The following is an 18,907-nucleotide window of genomic DNA, read 5'->3' as shown; positions in this document are numbered from 1 at the left end:
CCTGGATGGTAGCCAATGCACTGTGGGGATGGTTAGATCGCTGGAGAAAGGCTAACTGGCAGCGCAGAGGAAAACCCATCTGGGCCGCTGAGATTTGGCAGGACATCGCCGCCCGGGCAGAAAAGCTGACTGTGAAAGTTCGACATGTGGATGCACATATACCCAAGAGTCGGGCTAATGAAGAGCATCGTAACAACGAGCAGGTGGACCGAGCTGCCAAGGTGGAAGTGTCACAGGTGGATCTGGACTGGCAGCACAAAGGAGAATTATTTCTAGCTCGTTGGGCCCATGATGCCTCTGGTCATCAAGGGAGAGATGCGACATACAGGTGGGCTCGTGACCGAGGGGTGGACTTGACTATGGACAACATCTCACAGGTCATCCACAGCTGTGAGACTTGTGCTGCAATCAAACAGGCCAAGCGGGTGAAGCCTCTGTGGTATGGTGGACGATGGTCAAAGTACAGGTATGGGGAAGTATGGCAAGTTGACTACATCACACTTCCCCAAACCCGCCAAGGAAAGCGCTACGTGCTGACCATGGTGGAAGCAACCACGGGATGGTTAGAGACCTACCCTGAGCCTCATGCTACTGCCCGGAACACCATCTTGGGTCTGGAAAAGCAAGTCCTGTGGAGACATGGTACCCCTGAGAGAATCGAGTCTGACAATGGAACCCATTTCAAGAATGGCCTCATAAGCACCTGGGCTAGAGAACACGGAATTGAATGGATATACCATATCCCCTATCATGCACCAGCTGCTGGAAAAGTTGAACGGTGCAACAAAATACTTAAAACAACTTTGAAGGCACTTGGCGGGGGAACCTTCAAAAATTAAAAACTGAACTTAGCAAAAGCCACCTGGATAGTTAACACAAGGAGTTCTATCAATCGAGCCGGTCCTGCTGAGTCCGAACCTTTACACACAGTAGATGGAGATAAAGTCCCTGTGATACACGTAAGAGGTTTCTTAAGAAAGACTGTTTAGATTAGTCCCACCTGAGACAAAGGCAAACCCATCCGTGGAGTGGTTTTTGCCCAAAGACCTGGTTATACTTGGTAGGTGATGAAAGCAGATGGAAAAACCCGTTGTGTACCACAAAGAAACCTTATCTTGAGTGAAAACTCTGTAGATGGTAATAGAATAAGGGGTGGATAATGTCCTAGGTTGCAATATAGATGTAGTTAAGTATTCTATTACCACCAGCTGTGGGCCGTTAGCTGCTATCACCTGCTAATGACCCACTCCGGATGACAGGCAATGGGCCATCCATTAGCTATTACCAGCTGCTAATGACCCACCCCGCATGACAGGCAATGGGCCATCAGAGACCCACCGTGTAACTCATGGACTTATCTCATCCCATTGTGGGATGCTCTGCCCAAGAGAGAGGAACCAGGTGTCCCCACCTGGATATAACCTAGCCCTGGAACTGCCTGAGCTAGCCCTGTCTACTGGGTTCCCAGAGGACAAGACCTACCACTGGATTTTCAGCTAGAGACCAGACCTTCACAAGATCACCGCCTCAACTGGACTACTTCAGTTGGACTGCTACTACCACCATAACAGGGTGTTAGGTTGTATCTGACTTTGTCAGTGCTTTTCCTTGTATTATTTCACTTATTTTTAATTTCAATCTTGACTTGTGATCTCCCACTGGTTTGTTTTCAAACCAACACACCCCCCAGCTGATGGTTCATGCTCCTCTGGCAGGGGAAGGAGTTCTTAGTGCATCAGGGGAGCATGATGTGGCCAAGTGGACTGCGAGATCCCTGTGGTCCTCCCCAGCCTGGAAGCATGTTTCAGGCAGCTCAGCCAGTTTTTGCTGGGGGAGAAAAGGTGGCCAGGTGCATCTCTGCTGGGAGCTGCTGCTGCTGCTGCTTTGTGCTGCTTGGAGCACAGAGCTGCTCCTTTATGCACTTGGGGGGATCAGGGAGGGAAGTGTGTTGCACAAGAGCAGGGACAGCCTGGTGAGGGTGACAGGCACTGTGTGGGAGCCAAAGGCTGGCTGCTGTGGAAGGCTTCATGAGCTACAATGCTGAGCTGATAGAAAAATATGTTCCTCAGCTGTAAAGTGCCAGAGTTGCTTCCATGGAGGCTTTTTAATTTCTTCCTCACTCATCCTAGTGGTGAAGTCCCCATTGGCTGATCAGTGGAGGGTGCCCATGCTGGGCTCCCAGGGAGAGGCAGATTCTGTGTGCAACAGCTCTGTAGGACAAGGCTGGAGCTGCTCAGCAATGTGGAGAACCTTTTCCAGCCTGCCTGTTCATGGCAAACCAGAGACCACTAAAGCCTGGCTCCTTTCTAAAGGTGGTGGTTGTTCACTGTTATGTTTCCTGATGAGCCTCTAGCATAGCTATTTTTACCTCTGCTATGACCAGTGTTGCAGACAGTCCCGCTAGCTGCACTTTGGTAGCTGAAACTGCCCACCCACTTGTAACCGTCGATGGAAGATGTTGGGGTTTTGAGTGTTCTGGACTAAAAGCAATAATAACTAGTGCCTTAATGCAGGCTGCCTCTCGTCTGCTCTAGCCCTGTGGATAGAAGTGGGAGCCAGGCTCCAAGTCTTTTTCAAATATGATTGGTCTTACTCTGCTGAAGAAACAAAAATTAACCACATCATGTATTTACAAGGTAAATACTGGTTCTTTCTGCTTCTCTCATCCTTTCTAGAGACATTCACACCCTTTTCTCCTCCCAGCCAGGAGACTCAGCAGCTCCTGGGAAGAACAGGGCACATCAGGCACGGCTCTGCTCCATCAGCCAGGCAAGGCACTGGCCTTGGCGATTGCCAAAGCCTGGCAGCTCTGCAGTTGCTGGCAGCTGGAGCAGCTCGGCTCCCAGAGCCTCCAGTGCCGGCCGAGCCCCCTTTGCCCCAAGGTGCTGCCGGCCCTGCTGCGGCTGCTGTGGGCAGCGGGTGTCCGGGTAGCTCCGTGCCTGCCCCGGCCGTGCTCGGGGAGCGCCAGGCTTGGAGGAGACGCTGCCTGGGCAGGGGCTGAGCTCTGGCACCTGTTGGCCCTCGGGCTCCTGTGGGAGCCCCAGCCCCGCAGCCCCAGCCCCGCAGCCCCAGCCCTGCCGCTGCCAGCATCGCACCCCGCCGGGACTCTGTGCCAGCAGCCAGCGCCGACCGTACAGCCACCTCCGGGCACCCACGGCCCCTGCCCAGCACGGCCTGCACTGCCCCATCCAGGGCTCACCCGAGTCGGGCACAGGCTCCAGTGTCTGCTGCCAGCAGCAGGAAATCGGGCAGCGCCAGGATCACCTGTCGTGGCTTTCGTCTCTTGAGCAATGGCACAGAAATGTAATGCACGGGAGGAGCAAAGCCCAGAGCCCTTGGAGGCTCCAAGCCTTAACCATCAGCCCCTGCAGCTCCAAAAGCTGCTCCCCGCAGCCTGGCTCCAGCAATTCCCAAGGCTGTCGTGGCCTTCAGAGCATGACAGGGACTTTGCATCCCTGCAGCCTGATGCCAGCTCTCGGCCCAGGACTCCCGAAGGCTTAAGGAGGAAGGTTGGCAGAAGGTTTTTACCTGTGTGGTGGCATCGCTGCAGAGGCTGCTCCTGTCAGAGTCGCCTCCCTGATGGTGACAGATATGCTCTTGGGGACACTGCTCTGCCTCAGCCCAGGAACACGAGCAGTGCCCAGTGCCGGGAGCAGCGTGAGTGGAAGCTCCCCATGTGCAGAGAGCCCCCAGCCCTGGGGTGGCCGTGCCAGCAACCCCAGAGACCTTCAGCCCCAGGAACCTGGAGCAACCCCAAACCACAACCCTGTATATGCGGCTTGTGCCCAGAGGAATTGCAAAGAAAGCTGGGGAGTGGAAAACAAATGACAATTTATTTACAGAAGAGCAGCAACAACAACAAGCTGCCGAAGGTATTTACAACAGAAGAATCTTTATAAAAACAACGATCTATAGAACGTATCTACAGTGGAAGGTTCTATCTAAAAACTAAAATTTAAAAAACATATTTACAAAAGGCCAGAACAGCAACTAATAGAACATATATACAGGATGTCCATCATCTCCATCAGTCCTGGAAGAAAAGCAAGCAGCAGGGTCAGAAGAGGATCCACACTGGGGAGAGGCCCTAGAAGTGTTCCGAGTGTGGGAAGACGTTTCACAGCAGCTCCAACCTCCTCCTGCACCAGCGGATTCACACAGAGGAGAGACCCTTCTGCTGCCCTGACTGCAGGATGGGCTTCAAGCTCAACTCCCACCTTGTCAGCCACCAGCACATCCACACTGGGGAGAGACCCTATGAGTGTGGGGAATGTGGAAAGAGCTTCAGCAAGAGCTACAGCCTGATTCGCCACCAGAGGATCCACACTGGTGAGAGGCCTTTTGAGTGTGGGCAATGTAGGAAGAGCTTCGGCAGGAGGTCTGAGCTGATCGTCCATGAGAGAATCCGCACTGGGGAAAGGCCTTATGAGTGTGGGGAATATGGGAAGAGCTTCAACTGGAGCTCTCACATGATCAAGCACCAGATGGTCCACACCGGGAAGAGGCCTTATGAGTGTTCCAAATGTGGGAAGATGTTTCTGACCAGCTCCAACCTCCTTCTGCACCGGTGGATTCACACAGAGGACAGGCCCTTCCACTGCCCTGAGTGCAGGAAGGGCTTCAAGAACAACTCCACCCTCATCACCCACTGGTGCATCCACACTGGGGAGAGACCCTATGAGTGTGGAGAATGTGGGAAGAGCTTCTCCAGCAGCTCTCACTTGACCAAACACCAACAGAGGCACCAGTAAGGGAAGCCCTGCAAGTGCCCTGACTGCAGGAAGAGCTTCATGTGCTGCTCCAACTTCATCCCCCATTGGAGCACCTACGTTGGGAAGAGCCCTGGTGACCCATGCTTGCAGGGACCCACACTGGGAAGACACCTGGCTGGTGGCTTCCTCCTGATTCCCTGTAGCCACCTGGACAAACACAGGCTGGAACATCCATCGGGACTCACACTGATATCGGAAATTCTTTGGGAAGGGCTGATTTATTAACTTTATATCCCCTAAAAAATGTTACCTGCCGTGTCCAGTTGTTTCTTCTGGTGGCATCAAGCAACACTGGATGATCTTAGAGATCTTTTCCAACCTGAATAATTTCCTTCTTCATCCTGTAAAAACAACCAAAATTGGGGTAAAATTAAATAAATGAAACAAAGTGATCTAAAGCTGCACCATTTTACTGGGATTTGTGGGTGACTTTGAGATTCAGGGGAAAATTAATGAGGATTTGGGTGTTCTGGGGCTGCCCAGGCTGGGGTACAGGGCCACGATCTCATAGCTGTGCCAGCAAAACATGTCCACCTGAGCCCATCTGTTCTCCATTAATTCTGGTTTTTTGTCCCAATGCCTGGCCTGGGTCTCCCCATTTGGGGTGTGCCCCCCAAGGTGCTCAAATTGCTGCTGAAGTGCCCAAGCTGCTCCCAGCTGTGGATGTTCCTGTCCACCAACCTCTCCTGGTCAGTGTCATGGGGGCTGGGAGGGGGTTTAGGGGCTCCTGAGGGGATTGGGAGGGGCTTTTGTGGCTCTTGGGGGCATTTGTGGTGCTTGGAAGGGTCTTGCTGGGGTCTGTGAGGGAGTTTTGGGGTCCTGGCCTGGCTCTGTGTCTTGGAGAGAATTTGGGTGGGTCTTTTGGGGAAGATAGGAAAGGGGTTATGGCGTCTCTTGGGACCATTTATATTGCAGGGAGTGGTTTGGGAGGATCCTAGAAGGAGCTGTGGGGTGGTTTAAGAGGCCTGTGAGTGACTATGGAGCTGGGAGGGGCTTTGAGGCAATTGTGATCCCCCAGACCCCCAAAGCTGCCCCCAGACGCTGCTCCCCAAGATGCTGCCAGGGTTCAGGGGCTCCATGCTGGGGTTCATCCTCCTGGTGCTGTGGGAGAAGGTGAGGGGTGTCCCCAGGGATCATGTGTGTCCCCCAGAGTGTGGGTGACCCCTCCCCATCCCAGTATCACCCCCTTTTCCCTCCCCACGGGGCTCCTGACCCAGCTCCTGCTCCCCCCAGGAGGGAATTTGGGGAGGGGGCAGAGGGGGTGCACAGCCCCTGCTGGGGGATGACCCTGAGCCAGTGCCCTTTGTTTAGCACCAACCTGGGCTTGGGGCTGCAGGAGAAAGAGGCTGATGGGAAGCAGATCCTGCAGGTGGGACAGTGCTTGGGGTCAGATGAGCAGTGTTGGACTTCTCTGGGGGAACTGTGAAGGTGGGTGGGGCGGAGTGACCTCACAGTGACCTCACCCAGCCCTCTGTGACATCACACAGCCACCGTGTGATGTCACAGACAACTCTATGATGTCATACCTCCCTGTAATTTCATACACTTGCGCTGTGATGTCACAGCTCACTCTGTGATGTCACTGCCTCCTCTATGATGTCACACAGTAAGTCTGTCATTTAACAGCTGCCCTGTGATGTCACACAGTCCCCCCTTTGATGTCACAACCCACTCAGCGTGTCACTACCCATTCTGTGATGTCACAGAACTGCCCTGAGATGTCACAGCCCTATCTGCGATGTCACAACCCTGCTCTGTGATGTCACACCACCACCCCGTAGTGTCACAGCCCACTCTGTGATGTCCCACAGGCAGCTCTGTGATGTCACAGCCCACTCTACCATGTCCCATCACCATCCTGTGATGTCACAGCCCTCTCTGTGATGTCACACAGCCTCCTCTGTGTCACAGCCTGCTCTGTGATGTCACTCATTCCCTCTAGGATGTCATAGCTGCTTGATGACCTCACACAACCCATTCTGTGATGTCACACAGCTCCTTTCTGACATCACAGCTGCTCTGTGGTTCTATAACAGCCACAGAGGTGTTCCCAAAAATTCAGTAAAATAAAAACCTTCTTAACACCAGTGCAGCATTAAGCAGCAGCATTCTTTATTTGGCCAGATGCACAGGGAAGAGCTCCTCCCAAAGCTGTGCATGCTGAGCACGGGAAAGTTCCTGTTTCTATCCTGTATTTTACAGACCTATTCAGTGATTGTCCCAGAATAAACTTACATATGATCATTTTTTCCCCAAAATCATTACCATATTTCCCCCCATCTGTTCATCTGTTTCTGCACATCTGTTCTTCTCTCCTGGGGCTCTCTTTGGTGGTCCCTGGTGGTTGGTGACCCCAAAGTCCTACCTGACCACCTGGTGAGCTGGTAGAAGTTGGCACACCTGGGCTGATTGCTTCCTACAGAATAAGCATTGTGTGGTTCCAGGGGCCATGGGGTTTTGGAGAATAAGCATTGTATGAACCCACCACGTGCAAATGATTCTTCATCTGGCAACATTCCCCTCCTTTGAGGCTTGGGAAGCTTCTCTTCCCTTCAAGCCTTCATAAGCCTCACTCTACTCTTTTACTCACATCCCATGAGTTCCTCACCTGCATTCCCAACCATGTTCTTCACACAGCTTAAAGCAAGTGTCATAATCACAATTATTACTATGATCCCAATTATACTCTACAAAAGTAAGGCCGACCAAGCAGTCAGAGAAAATCCAAGTCCTTTAAATATTTTATTTAACCATTTACTTTCTAATCCTCCCCTTAATTCCCTGCTGAATGCAGCAAACAATTTTAGCCTCTCTGCCTGATCATCCAATTCAGCATCACATTTGGAATGTGCACACAACAAGTGTTGTTGTTTCAATTCAAGGATCCACATACTCCAGTTAGCAGCAAAAGATCTAATGCGAGTTTGTTCTGTAAAGTCATTTTAGTTGTGGCTTGCAATTGTTCATTTATTTCAGTAAACCATTTATTTCAGTAAACCCCAACTGAGTTGCATTCACTGAAGTTCCCATTTGCAGTCCAATGGTGTGTGTTTGGTCTGTTCCTAAAGGCAGATCTTTGAGATCTTTGAGGAGTAAAGATGGATTCTAAAATCCATCCCACTGCAGTTCCCATGCTGGGATGTTTCCAAGGTTCATCCCCTTTAACCTTTGCCCACAGTTGGGTTCCCAGGGGTGACTCCTTCCACAAGGGATGTAACCTTAATACCCTGAGTGTCCATTGTGCTCTTGATTCCCCCAAGGGCAAATGTGTGCTCCAAATTCCATCACTTCCCACCCATCCTGTGTGAACTAATGATTTTACCATGTCCTGCTGACAGTCTGTGTCTCTCCAAGCTGAGCTGTTTGTTAGGTGAGACCTAACAAGTGTCATTAAGAAAGGCAGAATAATTTCTACAAACACATACCAGCCTTAGAGACTGGGCCACAGCCATGAGCCACTGTACCTCAGGATTCCAAACAGTTCAAGTGTCTATCCAAATGCAATTCCACTTTTCCTTTGTCCTGGGATCCTCTGGCCTTGATCTTATTAAATCAGGATATTTTACACCCACCTGTAAGGGGTCCTCTGGGAGGCCTGGGCTCCCTTCCCAGTCCAGACACCACTGAACTGGCTGGATATATTCCCATTGTCCTGTCTGAGGGCTGTTCCATACTTCTGGAATTTGACATCCCCAAGGGGTATCAGTGCAATCTGTCAGCCAATAGCTATCACCTGAGGTGATTTCCAGATCCAGTTTTGAGATATTCCAATTCTCAACAATATTGTTCTGATGTCCAAGATTTCTTTGGAAGGAATATTCTCCTTCCATTCCTTTCCATTTGCCCTGGGTGCTACTTCCTTCCCACATGTGTTCCCAGATTTTTGTCAAAGTGCTGACTAAAGCTCCCCATGGAATTGGATTTTCTGCAGAGAATATGTGTTGGCAAACAAGCTGTCATAGGGGTTACATTCTGTAATCTGCCAAAATCTTGCACTAACTTTAAGACCACATTCCCCTCCCCAGAGGTTAATAATATAGTTTCTATACCTGTTTCTAAAACAGTAAGATATATATATATGTATTTTATATATATACACAAAACCCCCAGGGTCCAGGGTATCAGTCAGTTTTCTCTCTGCTGTATTTAATGTGTGGTTGCTGGTTTTACCTGCGTGTGATGAACCCAGGGTTTCATTCCTTCCACCCTGAGGGCAGTGTAGGTTACCAGGAGGACTTGGAAAGCTCCTTTGCACTTTTCCTTTAAGGGTTCAGAGCTCCAACTCTTTACATACACAAAATCCCCAGGCTGGAATGGATCAACAGGGGCATCCACAGCAACTGGTCCCACCAGGGTTATAAACTCCTTTCCTAAAGAAATCAGGTATAGATTTACATCTGTTTCTCCCTTTGAATGGATTTCTCCAGGAACTGATGGTGTTTGGTACAGCCAACCCTACAGCAATTCACTGTTTGTGTCCCTGGCTGAATTCTGACTCACAGAAGAGCCAGAGGAAGGGTCTGGGGCCATTTTAAAGAGGTTTCTTGGCACATTTTACGAATTTGTTGTTTCAAATTCTGATTCATCCTTTCCACTTTCCCACTCACCTGTGGTCACCAAGGGCTGTGTCAGTCCCTTTTGATACCCAGGCTTTTGCTCGGCTGTTGCACCTCATCTGCTATAAAATGGAAACTTCTCTCTGAAGACAACCCAAGCGGCCCTCAAATCTTGGTATGATTGATTAAGCTTAATTTTTACCACTTCCCTGGATTTATTGGTGCGACAGGGAAAGATCTCTGGACATTCGGAAAAATTGTCCACCATTACCAAAACATACTGATTCCAAATTTGTCTGGGTAATGCAGAGAAATCCATTTCCAATAACTTCTAGATTAATTTCCCTGTTTAACAGTTCCAGGAAGTGGCCTTTTCCTATTTCTGGGATTGTTTTTAAATAAATTGAACAATTCATTGTTATCGATTTTGCAATTTCACTCTATCCCACAGTAAGCTCAGAATTTCAGACATTAGATATCATGGACTCAGTTCCCCAGTGGGTTATGTTGTGGGCTTTTTCCTTTATTTCCCTCACTACAAAAAGTAATCCCTCCATCCCTCTTCATTCTAAGTGGCTTTTAACATATTTGCTAAACATTGATTTGTACAGGGTTCCACTCCCCTCCCACTCGGTTTGGGGGGTCTCATCCCATCTTTTAGCCCCCCTTCTCCCCTTTCCCATCTACCAGCCCCCGCCCCCCTTCTCACCGCGCCCCCCGCTCACCCCGCGGCCGGGGGGACTCCCAGCGCCACCAGTGCCACCAGTAGGGCCCCAGCTGTCCCTACACGCTTTTCCCGTGCCCAGCGCCGGTTTTGCAGGTGCCCAGAGCCCCAAAGCAGCCCAAAGCGCTCTGCCCTGGGGGGTCCCCAAAGCGGCCCCGCCCCGCGCGGCACTGGCAGCACCAGTCCGGAGCAGTGCGCAGCGCGGGCGGGCGGCATCAGCCGGGCCGGGCAGGGCCGGGCAATGCCCGCGGGGCTCCCCCCGCACTCGGCCCCCGCTTGCCGGGACAGCAAGGGGGGCCCGGCCTGGGCGCCCCCCACCTCCCCTCTCCCCAAATTCCGCTGCCGGGGGCGCTGGGGGCGAGGGGGGCGCAGGTGGGGTCCAGAGGTGCCGGAGCCACGTGTCCCCCCGCTGCCAGCGCCACTCCCGAAGGATCAGGGGTACCCCAAAACTCCCTCAAAGCTGCCGGATGCCCCGCAAGCCCCTAAGGAGTGGGGTCCCCCGGCTTTATCACCCCCAACCTTCGGCTGCCTCATCCCGACCCCATCCCATCCCATCCCCCTCCCCCAGACTTCATCCCTCACCCCAATCCACATCCCATCCCATCCCATCCCATCCCATCCCATCCCATCCCATCTCATCTCTCCCTGCAGCCGCCACCACGACCCCCGAAAAACTCACGTCTAGGTTACTCCCCAATATCTTCCCAAGGAGCATTTGCGACTCACATTTGGAGTCCTGCGAGATACAAACATCCCCCCCTCCTCCCGCCCCCACCAAAGTACACAAAAAAAACCAACCCTCCCAGGATCAACCAAAGTTATTTGGGTCTCGGATCTGGTGTCCTACAAGGTCCGAAATCCCCCTCTCCCAAAAAGAACCCCAGGCACCGCCCAAGATATTTGGGCCGAGCTCCCCCTGCCCGCTCACTTGCGGGATGCCCCGAGAAGGGCGATGCTCTCGGGCCGAGGGCTGCGGACAGAAAGAGCGATGGACGCACGTGGTGACTGCTTCTTCTGCTTCTCTTTCTGCTCCTCTGGCCCTCCTCTTCCTTCCGCTCCCCCTCCTCCATCTCTCCTCCCCACCCGCTCTTCCTCCTCCTCTGTCTCTCCTCCTCCTCTCCTGCCTGCTCATCCTCTTCTTTTTATTTCTGACTCCCATCCCGGCTTTGTGTCACATCACCCTTGGTCCATCCCGTGCTCAGCAGAGCATCCTGTGCTCTGTCAGCACTCTCTGCTCCTTCGGGAAGGATTTGGGATTTATGCCAGGCACAGACACTGAACCTCACCCCAAACTGCCCCGGTGCCATTGCTGTCCCCTCGGCACTGGGCAGCTGCTGTCCCAGGGCAAGCAGGGACACAAACAAAGCCAAATGCAGCCCAGCTGCCCGCGCTGATCCAGACGAGCCCCAGGGACAAGGTCCTGCAGAGCCACACGGAGCCTTCAGCTCCTAGCTGGCAACGGCTTGTGTTGTGGCTGCCCCAGCGGCCAGAGCGAGTCCTGGAGCTCCCCCAGCTCCTGCAGCAGGACCCAGGTTCCACCTGCTCTGCCAGGCCCTGGCCACTGGCTCCATGCAAAGGGGAAAGACAAGAAGGATAGATTGGATGCAGCCCCCAAGGACCTCGAGCAAATTGTTTAGGAACATCCAGACCTTGAGCTGACGTTTGCAAAGCTGCAGCTGGCAGAGTTCTGTGATGCAGGAGACCCAGCACAGGAAGAGGAGACCTACAAGGAGCTGCAGGAGAAACACCCTGAGCCTCAAATGCTGCTGAGCTCTAAATTTCTGCTGGAAAAAATTCTTCTTCTCCAGGAAGAGATCCTGGGATGAGGCAAAACCAAAGTTTGTGGCTGGTGACATATTTCCCATGCAGAGAGAGCAGAGGAACTGCAGGTGGAGGCTGGGAGCCTGGGAGGAGGGAGGGGTGAGCAAGGTGGTTTTTTAGGGTTTGTTTTAGTTCTCCTTCTCATACTGTGATTTGCTTGGAATTCAATTCCCTTAATTTCCCTAACTTGTGTCTGTTGTGCCCGTGACAGTGACCAGTGAGTAACCTCTCCCTGCCCTTATTCCAGCCCACGAGCCTTTCCTCCTGAGTTCTGTGTCCTGCTCCTGTGAGGACAGTGACAGTGCAGCTTTGGTGGCACCAGGCACCCAGCCAGGGCCAGCGCTGCCCAATAATCCCTGCAATTCCTTCCCTCCAGGAAAGGTTCGTGAAAAGAGCAAACAGGACTATGGAGAAGATTCCTGGAAAACTGAAACAGCTTTCAAGAAGTGAAATGAAAATGTAAGGATACAATCCACAGTGTTTTCCTCTATTTATTTCTGTACTCCCCTTTTCCATGTTGCACTACTTCTCCATGCCATTAATTGCAATCAGATCTCACCTCTAAGATCTATGGCTTAGCAAGTTTTAAACTCCCTGAAATACCATGAGTTACACACAGTTTGTCTTCCCCCGTTCTGTTTGGAAAGCAATGCAGGAGACATAAGTGCAGTGCTTGTGTTGGAAATGAATTCTAGAGACAGGGAATGTGCTCCACTAGTGTTTGACCCTCAGCAGGGACAATGCACAACAGCAGCCAAGGGGATTGCTGTGCCACTGTGCAGCAGTCAAGCCTCTGGACCTGGGCTGAACACGGCAAAGTTCCCGTGTTTGGACAGACTCAGGGGCTGCCCCCGGGGGCGCGCGGGGCTCGGCCGTGGGGCGCGCGGGGGCGAGCGGGGAACGGACAAACGGCCACTCGGACATATGGCCACTGGGACTAACGGCCCCGGAGCTTCAGTTGCAGCGGCGGTAGCGGCGACAGCGGCAGCAGCGAAAGCAGCGGCGGCAGCGATAGCAGCAGCAGCAATCTACGACCCTCTCCGTCCCTTTCTCCTGCTCCTCTTTTCCCTCTCCCGCTGTCCCTCACCCTCCGTCAGTGTCCCGCAGCCTCTCCCGGTGTCTCTATCCCACTCCCCGCCTCCTCTCCCGCTGTCCCTTTCCCTGTGTCCCCTCCTTTCCCGGTGTCCCTCTCCCCCTGCCAGCCCGGGCCATGCCCCAGGCTCGCCCCCAGCCCCGGCCGGGGCTGCCTCCTCCCCGCCCCTGGGCCTCCCGCCGCGCTCTCGCCTCCGCCCGGCTCTGGCGAGCCTGGCTATGGCGCTGCTGGGCGGGCATCAGTGGCTGGGGCTGGGGCGGCATCGCCACCCTTTGGCTCCGCCTGTCCCGAGCCTGGCCCCGGCCCCGACCCAGGGTACAGTCCCGGCCCCAGCCCCAGCCCCGGCCCCAACCCCAGCCCCAATCCCGGCCCCGACCCCGCACCCGAACCCGGCCCCAGCCCCGACGGCGTCCCCAAGCCCAACCCCGGCCCCAATCCCGACCCCGGCCCCAATCCCGACCCCGACCCCGCACCCGAACCCGGCCCCAGCCCCAGCCCCGACCCCAGCCCCAATCCCGGCCCCGACCCCAGCTCCGATCCCGCACCCGAACTCGGCCCCAAGCCCAGCCCCAGCCCCGACCCCAGCTCCGGCCCCGTTACCGGCTCCTTCCGGGGCCCGCGGAGGACACACGCGGCTCGGCCGCTCCCGCCGCCTCCGCTGCGCCTTCCCCAGCCCGAGCTCCGCCGCTCGGCAGTCCGGCCGCCGGCCCCGAGCCGCCCGTGCCCCGTTCAGAGGGGGATGCCCGGCCCGGGGCGGTGCAGAGGCCGTCGGGGGCCGTGTGTGGCCCCGGGCCGAGCGCTGACGGCCGCGTGTCGCCCGCAGGGAAGGCGCAGGAGGCCCTGCAGGAGCGGTACCGGCTGGGTGAGCTGCTGGGGACAGGCGGGTTCGGCAGCGTCTACGCGGGGACGCGGCTAGCGGACGGCGCCCCCGTGAGTGGCTAGCGGAGGAGGAGGAGGAGGAGGAGGAGGAGGAGGAGGAGAAGGGTGGGGCTCGGCAGGGCGGGCGAAGGAGGAGGAGGAGAGCGGGCAGCGAGCTGAGCCTGCTGCTCCCCTTGGCTTGCAGGTGGCCATCAAAAGGGTCTCACGGAACCGCATCCGTCATTGGGGCGAGCTGGTGAGTGAGCGGGGCCAGCGGCAGAACCCGGGGCATGCCGGGCGGGGATAAGCCTGGGCCCGGCAGGGTGGAAACCGCCAGGAGTCCTGGAGGGAGAGCGGGCGAGGGGTGAGCGGGGGAGGCAGATCATCCCGGGCAGGGTGAGGGGTTCCAGAGCCCCGACACTGATGGCATCGTGGTCCTCCTGCAGCCCGATGGCACCAGAGCACCCCTGGAGATCGTGCTGCTGGACAAAGTGTCCACTGGGTTCCATGGCGTCGTCCAGCTCCTGGAGTGGGTTGAGCGCCCCAACGACTACCTGTTGGTGCTGGAGCGCCCGGAGCGGTGTCAGGACCTCTGGGATTTCCTGGCAGAGCGGAGGTTCCTGCCGGAGGAGGAGGCGCGGGGGATGTTCCGCCAGGTGCTGGAGGCCGTGCGGCACTGCACCAGCTGCGGGGTGCTGCACAGGGACATTAAACCAGAGAACATCCTCATCGACCTGTGCACCGGACAGGCAAAGTTGATTGACTTTGGCTGTGGCACCTTCCTCCAAGACACAGCCTATACCCAATTTGCAGGTGAGCCCTCCCAGGGGATGCTCCTGGGCATCTCATGGCCCAGCTTGAGTGTAGCACCAGGGCCTCCTCTCTAGCTGCCAGGCATGGGATTAACTCTTCAACAAAGTTACTTTTGGGTGGGGGTAGAAGGGGGGCAGTTTGCAGCCCTGTTGAGCACCTTCACTCCCACTGTGCCCTGGGCTGGGGCTGGGGCAGCCAGTCCAACAAAAACCCCAATGAGTGTAGCAGTGAGGGGGGTCAGACCCCATGCCCCAGCCAATTTGGTGTGCAGGTGAGGAAGGACTTGGACTGCTCCAGTCCCCTTGTTTGCCTTGGCTTGTAATTGTTATTTGGGGGCAATGCAGGGAGGGATGAGAGTGGTTTTTCCCACCACTGGGAATGGTTTTATTTTGCATGTCATGATTGGACCTCCCCAGGGCTTCTGCTGCCTCATTCCAACCCCAGTGGCTTCTTTTCCAACCCCAAGTTTGTCCATGAGTAACAGGTGCTTGCGAGAGGGCAGCAGGTCACCCTGTGTTCCCCTGGTGCAGCCCCCACATGCCCAGGGATGCTGGGGCGAGGCTCTGGGAGCAGCAGCATCCCCTGATGAACTCCATCTGTATTCCACAGGAACCCCGTCCTACAGCCCACCAGAATGGACCCAGCTCAGATGCTACCACGGCGAGGCAGCAACGATCTGGTCCCTGGGCCTCCTGCTGTACCACCTGGTCGTTGGGAAGCACCCATTCAGGAGGGGCCGGAAGATCATCTGGGGGCGGATCTTGTTCCCACAACGGCTTTCTCAAGGTGGATCCTCATCTCTATGGCACAGGGGGAATAGCAGTGTTGGGAGAGAGCAGCAGGCTCATGAGCATCCTGCTCTGGCAGCTGCTGAGGAGGTGGCACATGTCCTGCTCTCCTCCAAAACAGAGGATCCATGGGGAAGTTTAGGCACAGCTCTGAGCACACCCAGCATGGCCTGGGCACGGGAATGGGGAGGGGGCACATCGGACAGGACCCTTCTCCAACGGACTGGCATTTTCTGGTTTCTCTTCACAGAGTGCCAAGATGTTATTAAGAGGTGTCTGTCCATGCAACCCTTGGACAGGCCATCGTTGGAAGACCTCTTCAATGATCCCTGGATGCAGGATGTTCACGTGCCCTAGAAGATGGGAGAGATCCACGTGCACGGTTTGATCCAGGGGCCTGGCAGGTAACAGTTCCACACATCTCTTGGCAATAAGAAGCAAAGCAAACCAGACTTTTTTTGACCTGCTTGTAGCTCTGAGCAGGGATTATCAGAAGGGAACTTGCAGCTCTTGTGCTGGAGCTGAGCTGGAGATCTGCTCTGGCAAGCACTGGTGGCCACCATCCACCCTGGTTTTGCTTGTCTGGTTCATTGTTGTCTGGGGCCCTGGGCAGAACACTGACAGCCTGGTGTGGCCCCCAGGGAAGGAGCAGGAGCCCCTGGAGAAGCTGTACCAGGTGGAGCTACTGCTGGAGACACCAAGGAGGACCTCAAGGATGACAACCTCTTCCTTGACCTGGCGATGTGCAAGCTGAAGATGATCGACTTAAATTCTGGCACCTTCTTCTCTTTGGTAGGGCTTTGGGGGATAGTCTGGGGTGGTAATGAAATGGGAGTTGGGTCCTGGCCCTGCCAACAGCCCCCAGCACCCACTGTGCTGGGGCTGGAGCTGGGGGCAGCCACCCAGACCAAAACAAACCCCCATGGGGGGAGCAGAGGTTCAACTGCAGAAGCTGTGCAGTGGCTGGTTTGTTTGGCAGGGGAGGAAGGGCTTGGGCTGCTCCACTGCCCTCATTTGCCCTGGGTTACCATTATTTTATGAAAGCAATGAAGGGGGAAGGGAGAAAGCATTGGTTTCCCTCAGCCATGAGTGGGTTTTTCCCTGGCATGGAGGGGTCAGTCCTTCCCTGAGCTCCTGATGGTGATAATGTAACTTTTTTCTTGTTTCACTTTTTTTACACTTTTTGTTTGTAATCGCATTAATTTGCTCTTTGGTTTTTAAAGGAAGAGCTCTCCCTGGTGTCTGGTCTGGATGGGGCAGTGCTGGGACCAGCTGTGGAATGGCTCAGATGTTCCCTTGGAGAAGGGTGAGGACATCCTTTGGGAGAAGCTTTTCTTCCAGCAGCAGATGCCGTGAGGTGGATCCCCATCTTCTCGGCAGGGGTGGGATGAGGGCTCTGTGGAGATGGCAGCGAGCACAGGAGCATCCTGCTCTGGGCAGCTGCTGAGGAGGTGGATCTGCCATGGCTGGCTGGAGGCTGGGCACATGTCCTGCCCTCCTGCTCTCCTCCCACAGGCAGCAATGATGGGGAGGTTTGGGCACAGCTCTGAGCTCAGCCAGCATGGCCTGGGCACTGCAGGCAGTTGGGACAAGGGGGACAGGAGCCTTCAGCTGATGGGCAGTTTCTGGTTTCTCTGCTTCCAGCAGGGCTCTGCGGATGCTGAGGCTCCTCTGGGCTCTGCCAGGGCTCTGCTGGGGCTCAGCCCTGGGCACGGCTGAGTCTGCTCTGCCCTCCCATTGCTCTGACAGCTTTGCATCAGACAAGCCTGTTCTGAGCACACCGACGGAGCTTTCTGCTTGTGCAGGTGAGACTCTGCTGCAGGCCCAGAGATTGCAGTGAGGGATACACATCAATTGGCAAGAACCTAAACACTCCACAGTCCCAGCAGAACGCCTGTATCTCCACAGGATGTTTTGTCTGTCCCACTCTTCATTCTTTTTTGGTTTGAATTGTGCAATTGCACTTTCTTCCTCCTCTAGAAGTGCCACGAGTGAGCCAAACCTGGCGAGTGGGCTGTTGTTCCTAAGACAGTGCAGTGGAGTTGATGGATGAAGAATTGCCCTTCTCCACTTCCAAACCAGAGCAAAAAGCTGTAAGTGGGACTTTGCATCTTTATGAAACCACTGACAGTTTCAAAGGGAATGCACAGCTCATTCACAGGGTGAGAAGGAAGGGCATCTTTTTAATGAGATGGGGATCAGCAGAATTTCGATTCCCAGTCCTGCTTGGAGATGGCAGGGCAAAAAGCAATTTCTTATTGCTTCAACCAGAATTTAAAATAACTTAATATTGGAAACAAAGCCCAAAATCTGTTAAAAAAGGCTGCTGAGGCCAGTAAGATAGATCCATGCTATCAGCACATTGGCAAAGTAAATAACTGAGTTCTCTTTTCCAAAAGATCAGTTACTTCTTAATCCAAAGTTACAGAAGATTTTAAACTACACACTTGAGGTTTGTTTTTATCTTTCACATTTCATCAAGTTTTTTTCTCTTTTCTCCTTTTTTTTTTTCCTCAAACAGAAAACATGTGCTAAGAAAGAAATGCCCTTTGCTCCCGGTTCTCATGTGAAGCAGCTCCCTTCCCTCTGGCCCTGGGGCTTGGAGCACTGTCAGCACCTCCTGCTTCAGCCACTGCTTCTGCTGGCATTGAGAGCAACAACCAAATTGTGGCTGATCCCGAGGGAGCAGCAGCAGGGCCTGGAGCTGATCCCTGAGTCTGGGGCAGGGCTGGACAAATGACCCACAGCAGAAGCAGCAAATGGAGCTGACTTTGAGCACAGCCCCTGCCACTCTTGCCTCCTGTTTGCAGTGGTGTCACAGCAGCCTGAGGCACCTGGCAGCCCTCAGTGCCAGCAGGGACTTGAGATGGCAGGCCCTGGGCTCCTGGAGGTTGTGCAAGGAACGGAGCTGGGGACTCCCTGTCCATATGGAGCTTGCAGATGGAAAAGGCTGCTGTGCCCAGGCAACTCCAAGGGCAGAGAAATGAGGATCTCGAGCACTTGATCTGGGCCAGTTCCACAGTCCTGGGCAGCAGCCAGCGAGCAGAGGGGGAACAGAGGGCACAGCAAGAGGGACAAAAGCAGTCAAGTGCAGAGACTGGAGAGAGCCAGACCTGGCAGAAGGAACAGCTGCTTCATTGCACTCCTGAAGAAAGCTCTTGGCTGTTTCAGAGCACTGAAAGACCTGAAGGGCAGAGAGGAGTTGACACCAAGCAATGCTCCTGTTTTCACACCCTCCCCTCTCAGTGTCCCAGAAGGAATTGGATGAACTGTGTTCTTCTCTCTGAGTCATCTCGTCCACCATGAGCAGCTTAGCGCCAGGAGCTAAAGGGCCTGAAGCCTTAGGCCTCAAGAGCTGACCAAGAGAGAACTTTCTGAGCAAACTAATTCCACTAACATGGACCAAGCTAAATCCAGCAGATAGAATACTGGAATTATAGAATCCTTTCTGTTGGAAAGGACCTCTGAGCTCATCAAGCCCA

The 18,907-nt window shown here is 54.4% G+C and overlaps 1 pseudogene; it reads left to right on the top strand.

Moving 5' to 3' along the window:
- LOC146424134 (uncharacterized) overlaps nt 1-15,782 on the top strand; it is a 44,088-nt pseudogene extending 28,306 nt beyond the window's left edge.
- The last annotated feature ends 3,125 nt before the right edge of the window (nt 15,783-18,907 follow it).

Source organism: Lichenostomus cassidix, unplaced genomic scaffold (assembly GCF_008360975.1).
Source record: "Lichenostomus cassidix isolate B80296 unplaced genomic scaffold, HeHo_3.0 HiC_scaffold_42, whole genome shotgun sequence".
Lineage (NCBI taxonomy): Eukaryota > Metazoa > Chordata > Aves > Passeriformes > Meliphagidae > Lichenostomus > Lichenostomus cassidix.
Note: the sequence above shows the minus strand (reverse complement) of the source record. Positions and strands in the feature narration are given on the sequence as shown.